Genomic DNA, 12,462 nt, shown 5'->3' with positions numbered 1-12,462 from the left:
CCCTGAAAAGGTTGAGTAAACATTGTCCCTTTACTTCTGTCTTCCCTCTTCATCTCATCCAGTGATCAGGCTGCTTGTTGAACTTTGGTCATACGGTTTCATCTTCTGTGCCACGGAGTTAGTGACTTGTTTTGGAAGAGACTCAAAAATGCATTGCTTAATAAGATGAACTGATTGGTGACACAGCATGTTTCAACTTGTAAGAATTGTGAAAGACCATATGCTATGAGGGAACAGACTTTGAAACATAACAATCGCCAATGAATTTGGGTGCACTTTGCATTTTGTAGTTTAAGGTACAAGTCTGGAAAGAAGAAAAGGATTGTAGCAGTGCTAAAGGATCAATATTATGATTAGATGTGGTAATATCAAAATAAATACCGGATAGATTTGTCAGCCATCGTACCTGGATGTAGACGAGTATAGAATGCAATTATAGGATCTCTCTTGTTGTAGAAATGTTCTGTCCCCTGATCAGAAGTTCTTATGGGAGCTGCAAGAGGAAGTTGGTAGATGTATATAGTAATCCTTTCAGTGTGGGGAAAAAAGTTTGCAGCTGTGATTCATGGTAGAAAGCAAGTTTTGACACTTCTGTATTGCATAGGTTCCTAGCTGAAAAATAATTCCAAAATGTAGAGTTCCCAAAGTCGCAGGGATGCTGGCTGAAAAAGAAGAGACCAACTAACGGTTTGTAAGATGTCATTAAGTAGTGCCATGTTGGATTTCTTTCCACTGGGAGGGAGACAGTCATGACATTTGTAGATATCCCCATTCCCCTAAATATGGAAACATGATCACTGATTAAAAAAAGGGGGTCTTGGTATGCAGCTCAGAGCAGACAATGGAAATCAAAAGCTCTTGCTTGGATTTAGCAAACTAACTGGTCCCTGAAAGGAAAGTGGTCACAGAGTGGAACATGGGAAACAGCCAGCCATAGTTTCAAATTACACTTACCAGTTTAGACTTCCCTGGTTGATAGTCCTCTGTCTTTGTAACACAAGCTATGCTTGTGTATGCTTAGAGTGGATTATTTTCATGACTTCGCACTCCATTGCTTGCTAGATTCAAAGTAACCGGGGCCCTCTTCATTACACAGCACCAGCTTGTTTGGATGAAATTCAAATGCAGTTATTTGATCCTGATGCTTTGATCGCCATTTATGATTTCCTGTAGACACATTTAACTATAACATGCAATTGGAGCATGTTTAAATTGTAAGCTAGAAAGTGTATTAGCCAAAGCTACACACACCTCATTTTGTGATTTCGCGCAATTTTTTAATGTCATCACTAAAATAATAATAGTGTAAAACCTGATGCATAGACCATCGTTATTTAATGCAGCCAACTCCTTTGGACTAGAGGGGTGAAGCCATAGCTATGGTCCAGGTAACCCCAGTTTGATTAGAGGCTGAGACGTATGTTGTCGCTAGTGTGGGGAGGATGGATGTGCCCATCCCTTTAGTGCTCTAGTTACAGGATGTAAAGAACATTTGCTTATAAAGCTTTAATTGCTTGCTATTTAGACCATTCCCAGGCTGCTTGTCTTTCTCCCCTGTCTAACTTCCTCCTACTCTTTTCCAGTTCTTTCCTGCAGTGAAAGACCCTCAGTGCACTGAATGGTTTCCAAGCGGAGTATTTTTTTTTTATTCATTTAATTAGAAATTTGGAGTTTGTGCATTTTTCTTGGGTTTTATTAATTAGAAATTCAAATGTCTGATGTACTTTCAGAAAAAAATAATGAAATAGAATTTGGCATCCAACTTAACCTGCATTCAAAACATTCACTGTCGAAAGTACAGATGTGTGATTTGCTTTCGGTCAGAGCATGACATCAGCTGATGCCTGTATGTTTAAAAAACTTATTGACTCTGTGTGGCATTGCATGAGTAAAGCCCTGAAAAACTACTCCAGAAGTTGCTGGAGTTAGAAGAAAAACAAAAAAAAGCTAAGGGACCTAGTTTCCACTTCTAGCTCCTGTTACAGACTTTCTACTGAGACCCCATTGCTCTCCGACCTAAGCACAGGAAGATGTTAGAGAGAGCTGCCATGCACTCAAACCCTCTGGAAGTGGTTCAGAGTGAAGAAATGTGGGTGACCAACCCACAAGGAGGAGTCAAGGATTCCTGTTTGGCATGAACTCCTCATAAATCTCTACATGCAACATGTTCAGACAATAACTCAGATCATACCTAAAGTGAGGGAGAGAGCAAGTACAGATGTCCAACTTCAGCCACATAACTTAAAGCCTCTGTTGCTGTAACCTCTGCCATCCTTCTAACCCATTATTTTATCCAGTAGTCATTTTTCCCTTACGCATTGAAGTACGTACCTCTCAGATTTTTTTCCTTTATCAACTTCATCCCCCTTTCTGACTTCTTTCCCAAAATCTTCTCCCATCTCCATTTTTATTTTATTCTTTTCTTATTTACCCAATAGATGTCTGTATTTAAGTATATTGTGACACTTGACTACCTGTTATTGTCCAATGTATGCTTGTTACCAATCAGTGTCATGGTTTGAAAATGTTTATTGAACTATGTGATCTGAAGTAGTTAACTTCATTTGATCAGCAACCTGTGGGTTACGGATCCGACACGGATCCGAGCCGGCAGCATACCAAGCAAAAAGATCCGAGCTCCACGCTCCTCCCCCTTACCCATACTACACTGCAACCTCCTTCCAGTCCTCAGATCTCGTTTGCCGCGGCTTTGCCAAGCATGGGATTCTTAGAGCTCCAGGCAAGTTTAGAATTTTTTTTCTTCAAACTTCGCTTTTGGTCATCTTTTCTTGGTGTGTGAGTGTTTTTAATACCTTTCTACGGGTTTTCATTCTATCTAGGCTTTATATCCCCCTTTACCTTTGGTAGTTTCTCATCCCCTTGTAGGCCCCTATTTTTTCCCTCTTTCAGGTGCACATGTGTGTGCTTTGAGTATGGCTGAAAGCCACAAAGTGACCTTTACTAAATGTTCTGAGTGTGGCCATAAGCTGTCGCCAGCAGATGGTCACACTCGGTGTGTGATCTGCTTGGGGGTTACGCACCTTTCCTCGGGCTGCCAGATTTGTGCGGCCTTTAACCCTGGAGCCTTAAGGGATAGGAAGAACAAGCTGATTCTGGCGGGTCATCTACCCGTGGAATCAGCTTCTTCTCCTTCCCTCTCGGTGGCGACATCCGCGGAATCAGCTTCTTCTCCTTCCCTCTCGGTGGCGACATCCGCGGCTGCCCAGCGGACTTGCCCTCTTCCCCTGTCTGGGACTCACCCTCCCCCTTGTCTCAGGGAGAACGAGAGGCCAAGAAAGATAAAAAAGAGAGAAGGGAGAGAGAGAAAAAGAGAGGGAGAAAGCCACAAGCGGCAGGCCGAATTGGACCCCTCTGCCCCTCCCGCGAAGGTGATCTCTTCTCCCCTAAGAGTGTCCAAGCCTTCCTCCCCACGGCTCTGTTCTCCACGTTTCTCCCTGGAGCCGGAGGAGGAGACCTGACCAGCCTCAAGGTCGTTGCGTTGGCCTTCCCGGCTGGCGTCTGTGGCTTCCTCCAGGTTTACTCGAAGCATCTCGGAGGCGGATATGGACCAGATGATGTGTCGATTTTTGGAAACTCAGCTGCAGATGGTAGTGCTGCTGCCTCCCCCCCCCCCTCCGGGGGGGGGGGGCATTCAGCTCCACTGTTCGCCCCGATAACTCCTCCGATCCACCACTGGATTTCGGAGAGGAGCCCCAGAGCCAAGGGGTCGGCGCTGATGATTATTGCTACCTCGACGCCGGCCATGCCCTCGAGCTTATCAGATCCAAGCTCTCGGAGCCAAGAGCTGGGCGTCGGATCCGGGGGGGGGGGGGTTGATTGTATCTTCGGCTCCTTTGCAGTCGGTGCACACCGTCCTCTCGGGTCAGATCGCTTCGGCTCCGGTGACGATCCCCTCGTCGGATCTGAGGGCCCTGGCCACCTGTCTTACGGAGGCCGGTTCTCCTTCAGCGTTTGAAGTAGTGGAGAGGGTTCTCTCTGGAGGATCGAGACCCCTCACTCTTTCCTCAGGGTCCGCCCCCGCTCAGCTCAGTTTATCCTCCATCATCCAGTCCCCCCAGTGCCGTTGACACCCCAGCCAATTCCCTTGGAGGAATATGAATCCGTGGGTGAGCCCTGCTCGGACAGTCCCTCCGAGGAGTTCCCTCACAAACGGCTGTGCAAAAGGAGGCACTTGGACTCCCCCGAGTCCCTCACCGAGGATACTGATTTGGAGGAAGGGGAGGTTTCCCCCAAATCACCCCCCCCCGACGATGTCTCCTTTGGCGATATTATGGAAATACTCCACCAAAGGGGGGGGTGGTCCACCCAAAACCCCTCCTCAAACGAGTCTGGATTCTTGGAGGCGTTCGACACAAGCCCATCTACCTCTTGAGTGTCCACCCCCCCCCCCCAGCCGACCTGATTACCACCAGGGCGTGGAAGGAGCCAGGCACTGTAGAGCCGATACCTAGAAAGCCCGATAAGGTTCTCAGTCCCCCTGCCGACAGAGCTTCGTGGAGCAAGGGTTCCCCGGTTGATGCCATGGTGGTGGGACAAGGAGTCTTGGGCAGTGGACCTTATTGGAAAGCAGACTTTTGCATCAGCTACCTTTTCTATATGGGTGCTGAATTATTTGGCCCATGTAATCAGACTGCAGCGGGACCTGGTCAAGGAATACGCTGAGTCTCCCCCAGAGTCCATGTCGGCCGAGGATAAACGGACTTTCTCGGCTGGTATGGCCACTCTTAAGTCAGTGTCCAATACTTCTATGCAGCTACTTTCCCATGCCATGGAAGGAGCCGCTAGAGCTAGTGGGTCCAGTATCGCCTTAAGGCATCATTGCCTGGCTTTGACTTTTTCAAGGCGTCCTTCACGAATGCACCCTTTGACGGGTCGACGCTCTTCGGGAAGACCGTCCGCGAGATGCTGGTCCATAACGAGAAAGATGGAAAAATGCTGTCAGCCATCGGAATACGCTTCTCTACCCCTCAAAGTTCCTTTTCTAGGAACCAACGAGGGCAGAAGAAGATGTGGTTCAGGAAATCTCAGCAGGCCCGGAATGCTCAGGACTCCTTCTCCCCCAGAGGCAGAGGGGGGACAAGGTGTACGCCGGCCCAGAAGCAGAGGAGGACAGAAGAACTTCGGGTCACGGGAACCTTTTTCCGACCGACCCGCGCAACATCCCTGAGGGGTTGCCCGACTGCTCCTCTCTGGAGGCAGTCGTGGGCGTTTTTCGAGGCACCTGGCTCAATGGGAGTTCATTACAACAGATCGCTGGGTGCTTCAGATAATATCCAGAGGCTATTCAATCCCCTTCATCAACAAGCCCCCTTACTCAAGACTCCTCCCAGATGTCCCACCCACTCAAAGGGAGGCCACAGCTTTGGAAATAAAAAAGCGGTTAGGAAAAAGCGCCATCCAGCATGTGCCCCTGGATCAGTCCGGATCAGGCATCTACTCCAGGTTCTTTCTGGTGCCAAAAATAACGGGGGACTTGAGGCCAATTCTCGACCTTTCAACAATGAACCTTTCTGTTGCCAAAGAGAAATTCTGGGATGGTCACGTTTCAGTCCATCCTGCCCCTCTTGCAGGAAGAGGACTGGATGTGCTCCATAGACCTCAAGGATGCGTACTACCATATTCTCATGGAAAGACGTTCCAGGAGGTTTCTCTGCTTTCGGCTAAGAGCCAGTCATTATCAGTTCAGAGTCCTACCCTTCGATCTCACCACAGCCCCCAGAGTGTTCACCAAGGTAATGGCAGTTGTAGCGGCCCACCTGAGGCTCCAGGGCATACAGGCCTTCCCATACCTAGACGACTGGCTCCTCACCGCCCCCAGCAGGCATCTACTTTTTTAGCCAGGGATTTCTTCCTCCTGATGTCACCCCGGTTGGGGATAACCATAAATGTCAAGAAGTCCTTCCTCCAGCCTGTACAAATGTTAGACTTCATAGGGGCCAGGTTAGATACCCTTTAGGCCAGGGCCTTCCTAGCATCAGACAGACTTCACAGCATGACTCTGCATGTGCTAGCCCTCTTTCAGTCCCCTGCTCCCCCAGCAGAATTAGTCCTGAGAGCTTTGGGGTCCATGGCGGCAGCGATCAGTCTGATTCCTTACGCTCGTCTGCACATGAGGGTTCTACGATGGACGTTGCAGGTCCAGTGGTCTATTCTATACCACCCCCTAGACTTCTCGAGTCCCCTCAGCAGGGTTTGCAGGAACCCCCGCATGTGGTGGCTTCAATCCTGAGCCCTTCAGGAAGGACGACCTTTTGTTATGTCACCACCCCAGGCCAAAGTGACCACGGATGCCTCCTGCCTGGGGTGGCGTGGGCATTGTGCGGGCAGGACGGTTCAAGGCATGTGGACTCAGACCGAGACTGTACTGCATATATATGTCCTGGAGATGAGGGCGGTCCTCTTGGCATTGCAGGCCCTCCATGCCTTTCTTCCTCCTGGGACTATTGCGATCCAGTCAGACAATATGTCAGTGGTCTGGTATATCAACAGGCAGGGGGGAACCAAGTCTTACCCCCTTTGCCGAGAAGCCATGAGAGTTTGGGAATGGGCGATCTCCACCAACCACTTCCTGTTAGCAATGCACATTCCGGGTTGGTCCAACATACTGGCGGACAAATTGAGCAGAACTATCCTCTCTCCTTACGAGTGGTCTCTGAATCCTTGTGTAGCGAAACAGATCTTCCTCAAGTGGGGTCAGCCTTGCTACGATCTCTCTGCATCGCCTTCCAGTGCGAAGTGCAGCAAGTTTTTCGCTCTAATTCCTCCTGTGGGGGAAAGCCCCAGAGAAGCTCAAGTCCATGCTTGGCCACCCGGTCTTCTTTATGCGTATCCTCCACTTCCGCTTATGACAAAATTTCTCCGGAAAGCTCGCCGGTTGGGGAGCAAGATTATCCTCTTAGCCCCATTCTGGCCTCGTCAAGTCTGGTTCCCCTGCCTGTGGTCTCATCTAATAGCTCCACTCTGGATCTTGGATCCCATTCCGGATCTGATTTCTCATCCCTCAAAAATGTCTCCTCCGAACCTGGACGGTCTCAAGCTCTCAGCTTGGCTGATCCAGTTCCCCTAGTTGCCAGGACTCCCGGTATCTCTTCCCGAGTCAAGTCTATCCTGGTGGCGACACATAAACCCTCTACCAGGAAGATTTACAGTAGCAAATGGAAACGTTTCTCAATTTGGGCTTCACAAAAGAACTTGGATCCTTTTACCGCTTCTGTTTCGGTGGTACTGGAATTCTTGTCTCATATTTTTCAGCAAGGGGCCAGCTCATCTACTGTGAAGGTTCAACTGGCTGCCATTTCTCATTTTCATATTGGGGACAACTTTGGTTCCCTCGCTGCTGCCAGAGTTTGTAAGACCTTTCTAAAAGGCACTTTTCTTTTGAGACCCCCTGTTAGAAATTCATCTCCGCCGTGGGATCTGACCTTAGTTCTTCAGGCGTTAGTTGCGCCTCCATTTGAACCCGCAGTTTCTGTTGATCTGAAGTTCTTGTCATGGAAGACGGCTTTTTTGGTAGCAATTACTTCAGCCAGGAGAGTGTCGGAGCTTCAGGCTGTCTGTATCAAACCTCCATACCTTGTCTTTCATAAGGATAGGGTATCTCTCAGGATTAATCCCTCCTTTCTCCTCCAAAAGTTGCTTCCGAGACGAACATTAATCAGTCCATTATTTTGCCTGTCTTTTTCCCTAATTTCCAGAATAAAGGAGAATATAAACTTCATTTGCTGGATGTTCACAGACAGTTACGTTTTTATTTGCCCAGGATGGCTGTCTTTCGTAAATCTGATCAGCTTTTTGTCTCCTTTGCTAAGCCTTTTCTAGGGAAACCAGTTTCAAAGGTGACTTTCTCCAGGTGGATTTTGAGTTGTATCTTAGAAGCATGCAGAGAATCTGGCTTACCAGAACCAGTGAGAGTTCATGCTCATTCTACGCATTCTATGGCAACTTCTGCTGCATTCTGGTCTAGAGTTTCCCTGGATGACATCTGTTCGGCGGCTACCTGGGCATCCTCTCACACCTTTATCTCTCATTATAAACTGGATTTGGTGTCTAGGGGAAGGGCTGCCTTTGGCTCTGCAGTGCTCCAGAATATCCTTCCTTAAGGGCCTCCCAAGATTCGTGTAGCTGGGGACTCTGTTCCACAGGTTGCTGAGCAAATTAATTTAACTACTTCAGATAAAGAAGTTATGTACTCACCATAACGTTCCATCTGAGTAGGTAAACTTCATTTGTCAGCAACCGTCCCTCCCTCCCTCCTTCCCCCTGACCTTCATGGTTATTTAGCTAAGCTTGAGGTTTGGACTTATGAGCTTTACTTTCTCCTTGAGTCAGGTGTCTCAGGTTGTTAGTTGTTTTGTTATTATGTGCAGGTGGCAAACGCGATCTGAGGATTGGAAGGAGGCTGCAGTGTAGTATGGGTAAGGGGGAGGAGCGTGGAGCTTGGATCTTTTTGCTTGGTATGCTGCCGGCTCGGATCCGTAACCCACAGGTTGATGACAAATGAAGTTTACCTACTCAGATGGAACATTATGGTGAGTACATAACTTCTTTTTGTTTCTGCGACCTGTATTGGGCCTGAAATTGGTAATTTTTGATTAATGCCCTACCCAAGCAAGCAAACAAAGAAACTTGAAAAAAAAAATATGGTGCCCACCATCATTGCTTGTGATGTTGCCTCCATTACCCCTGCATTTCTTTAACTTCTGGTTTTTGCATTCATGTGTTGTCCTTATCATCCCTTTTACAGAGCACTCAGTGCCCCCTGTCATTGACTATGATCAGTTGGCAATGCAGTTAAATGTTTGGAGTCAAAACTCTGTCAAGAGCACTAAATATGGCACTGTTTACCACAGTAATATCAGTTCTCGTAGTTCAATTTTTCTTGCATTGGTCTCCACACCATTATTACTTCCAGTATCAGCTCTCCCACTGTTGGTATGGCTGGTCAAACAATATCTTATGACATCACCTCCACCATCTTTGTGTCTTATTCCGGCTTACTTGACTTCAGTCCCTCCCCAATGACAATCCTCTGTCATTAGTCCAGCATATATTAATCTGCCTAATCATGGAGTGTCTGACATTAGCTCATCCATTTCAGGATTTTGCTTTTCAGACCACTGCACTTTCTCCCCATGTAGATCAGACATCCTCTCAACTTTTACAGTATTCCACAGAGGTGACCAAATCTATAAGGCAAGACATCTGTTCTTCCTTCTCACATTGCAAGCTTGTATGAGAAATCAACAGTCTTCAGCTTCTCCACTGAAGTTTGCCATCATATCCCCAGTTTCCAGTCTTGTGATTGGCTGTGTGAAGGTCACAGATTTTTTGGTCTCAGTGTCTTCCATTCAGAAGAGTACTAAGAAAGGCATAATCAAAGCTGTCCACATAGACCAGGGCCCAGAAATGGATTTGATTTCTGAGGGCATGTAGGAGGAGGATGCTCTGTTTTTCTTCCAGAGTACTCCATATTCCCTAAATATTCAGGTCAATGCAGGAGAAATTAAATTTGCCATAATAGACCATAGACCACATTCTGTCTTTTAATGAGATTCCAAAAGGTCTCGTACTATACTGAAGGCTGCCATACTATGAATATATTGTCACTCTGACTTCAGTGCCAAAAAAGTAAGTAGGATCTGTATTCACCCTTGCGTTTGCAGGTAAAAGTATGCCAGAAATGGCAATCATGGAATTAGGAATGTAAAGAGGAAGCCCCTTTCCTCATGCTCCACCCCCAGATAAGACATCCAGGGCTTGGACACATTTGTAAAGAATGTGTTCTTATTCTCCATCTTATCACCGGATGCACTCTACTGGCTGCATGACTAAAATACATCTCCTTCCTGGGCGACACTGAAATTACAGAACAATGTAGTTTGCTGACAGAACCATCTTCAGAAATGCAAAAATCACTAAAAAAGTCTTATTTTGAGTCCCCACACCCCTCAACTTAAGTATACCAAATCCAAGATCACTGTATCTCGGGAAAAGAATTTTCTGAGTTACCACAGTATTGGCCTTTAAGAATGTAATGTAGGAATCAATCAGCGTCAGTCACTAATGTTTTGCATGCAAGTCTGACTCCGCTGAGCTATCTAGTACACCTGCATTACTTCCTGAGAAACCAGTTAAAGTACAGCATATGGTGGTAGGAATTTCTGACAGCCCTGTGAAGGATATGCTCAAGGCTTGGATTTCCACAATCACATCATTCAGCAGCTTCATGGTCACAGTGGTCTACAGTGCTTTAGATGGACTACTGTAATAGCCGGCTGTGGTATTGCATACCACTGGCAGTTCTGGCCTTCATCTTGGACAGTGGAGTGTTCTTTGTAGAATCATATTTTAAGTGTTTCCTATTATATGGCCCACAAATTGATGAGAAACTGAAATCAGTGAAGAAGGGACGGTCCCTTAAACTGAAATCAGTGAAGAAGGGCAGGTCCCTTGTGGCTACTGGTATGAAATTCCATCCGTGAAGTGTGCCTTTACTAGGGTGCAGAAGAGTCAGTAGAGGCCATGGTTCCAACAAAATTTGGACCCCTCTTCCCCCAGCAAGACTGCTTATCCTTAGGGTCAGACCAGTTTTTGGGCTACTCACTGTTGCTGAGCCAGAGGCAAAGTTCCATAGCAGTGTTAAGAGAGGTTGAAGACCGCCACATGGAGTATTTTGTATGGGAGAGCATATCTTAGTCGTAATTTAGCAACTGTTTGCAAAACTGTAAGGGAATTGTACTTGGGTCCTCAGGTGCATACTGCATTTAAAACTGCCTTTCCTTCCTGAAGGATATATATGCAACTCAGCTCTGAATATCCTAGGGCCATATTGCCAGTTCAAACATTTTTGATGTTACAACTTTACCAGTGATATAAAAGGTTATTTTCTGGAGAATTTTTTTTTTTTTTTTTTTTTACTTCTGTCATAATACCAATTCATTGCCTATGTTCTGGATATGTACCAATTTCTCCACCCCAGACAAGAGTCATATAACCAAACCTGGCAGAATCTAACTCCCAGAGATCTGTCATTTAGCCCACTGAACTGAAGTTCTGACTTGTTAATGATCTGCTTCTTATGCCAAGGGTACAGGATTTGAAACTTTCCACCTCCATTTGCCTACTGTGTGACCTTGAGCAACTCACTTAACCAAACAGTGCTTTGGGTCAATTGGGAAATTTGGTTAGGCTCCTTAATTGTCTCCTAGACTTCATGCCTATGAACCTATAAGCATATTGTATTTTGACACCCTACACATTCTAATGGCCATGCTGGCCTGTGCTGGAGCATTGTTGGTATAGAGTTGTATTTCTGAAACAGTTTGAAATTTTGTAGTATTATGGAGAGTATATTTGAATAGTTGGTTAGAAATTATACTGCCTTTGTACTTTTAGTTGCAAAAGTATAGGAAAGGTTGTCTCCACGAGAAAAAGAAATATGTTGGGAGGGTGGCCTAATGGCTAAGGTGTTTGCCTTACAAACACAAAGTGCGGGGTTTGAGTCTCGCAAAGGATAATTGGCTAGGCTTAAAATGGCTCGCAAGGGTTGGGAGGATGGCCTAATGGTTAAGGTGTTTGCCTTACAAATACAAGGTACAGGGTTTGAATCTCACAGGGGATAATTGGCTAGGCTTACAATGGCTCGCAAGGGCAGTTAGCCTAGTATGAATCTATGAAAAGAACATCTATCTATGAAAAAGGGCAGTTAGCTTAGTACTAACCTATGAACCTATATACAAGTTTGCTATAACCCTAGTTTAATAAGTCTTTCTAGGCTGTAAAGTTCTCATGGGTGAAATAATCCGTTTGGAATGTTGTACAGCTATAATAGTAAAATAAATTTGAAAACCAAAGCACGAGTCTCGTCTTACTTTTTGCCCACACTACCACAGAGCAATAGTTTTATTTTTCTTTTTTGTACAAAGTCATTAGAATAAACTTGTTATGATACAGTGTATCATCTTTGTCTGATACTCAGACAATTAATTTGATGGTGTACTTCAGATTTCACATGTGACTCAGTTTGCCTCTAATGTCAGAGAGTAATTGAGGGACCATAATATGATGTATTTATGTTTGTTTCAAATGTATACACTACCACAACTGCCCCTGACAGACCACATCACTTTATCTGTACTTGGGTAAGGTGATTGTGAATTACTTACACTCAGATGCACTGTTTATACCAAAGAATATCTGTTTCTTGACTTGGTACACCGGTGATGTTTTGCTTTAATCAGGTGAAAGCAATTAAGTGTGTGTTAATCTGCTTTACCTTTTTTTTTCTCTCTCTCTTTCTTTCATACATACAGAGTCAGACGGTGTCTGACAATCCACAACCACAGCTTAACTGTGATTAGGTAACATTTGGGGTCAATCACTTTCACAGGAATATACCCCATCGCCACATTTACTGTTTTTTTTTTTTTTTTGATTGGGTCC

At 45.8% G+C, this 12,462-nt stretch overlaps 1 protein-coding gene across 4 annotated transcripts in view; it reads left to right on the top strand.

The window, feature by feature from the left end:
- The window catches only part of PRIM2 (DNA primase subunit 2), a 2,362,887-nt gene that overhangs the window by 2,094,129 nt on the left and 256,296 nt on the right, over positions 1–12,462 (top strand). The window lies entirely within an intron of this gene.

Source organism: Protopterus annectens, chromosome 2.part1, assembly GCF_019279795.1.
Source record: "Protopterus annectens isolate FY-2018-M chromosome 2.part1, PAN1.0, whole genome shotgun sequence".
In the NCBI taxonomy this organism is placed as follows: domain Eukaryota; kingdom Metazoa; phylum Chordata; order Ceratodontiformes; family Protopteridae; genus Protopterus; species Protopterus annectens.
Note: the sequence above shows the minus strand (reverse complement) of the source record. Positions and strands in the feature narration are given on the sequence as shown.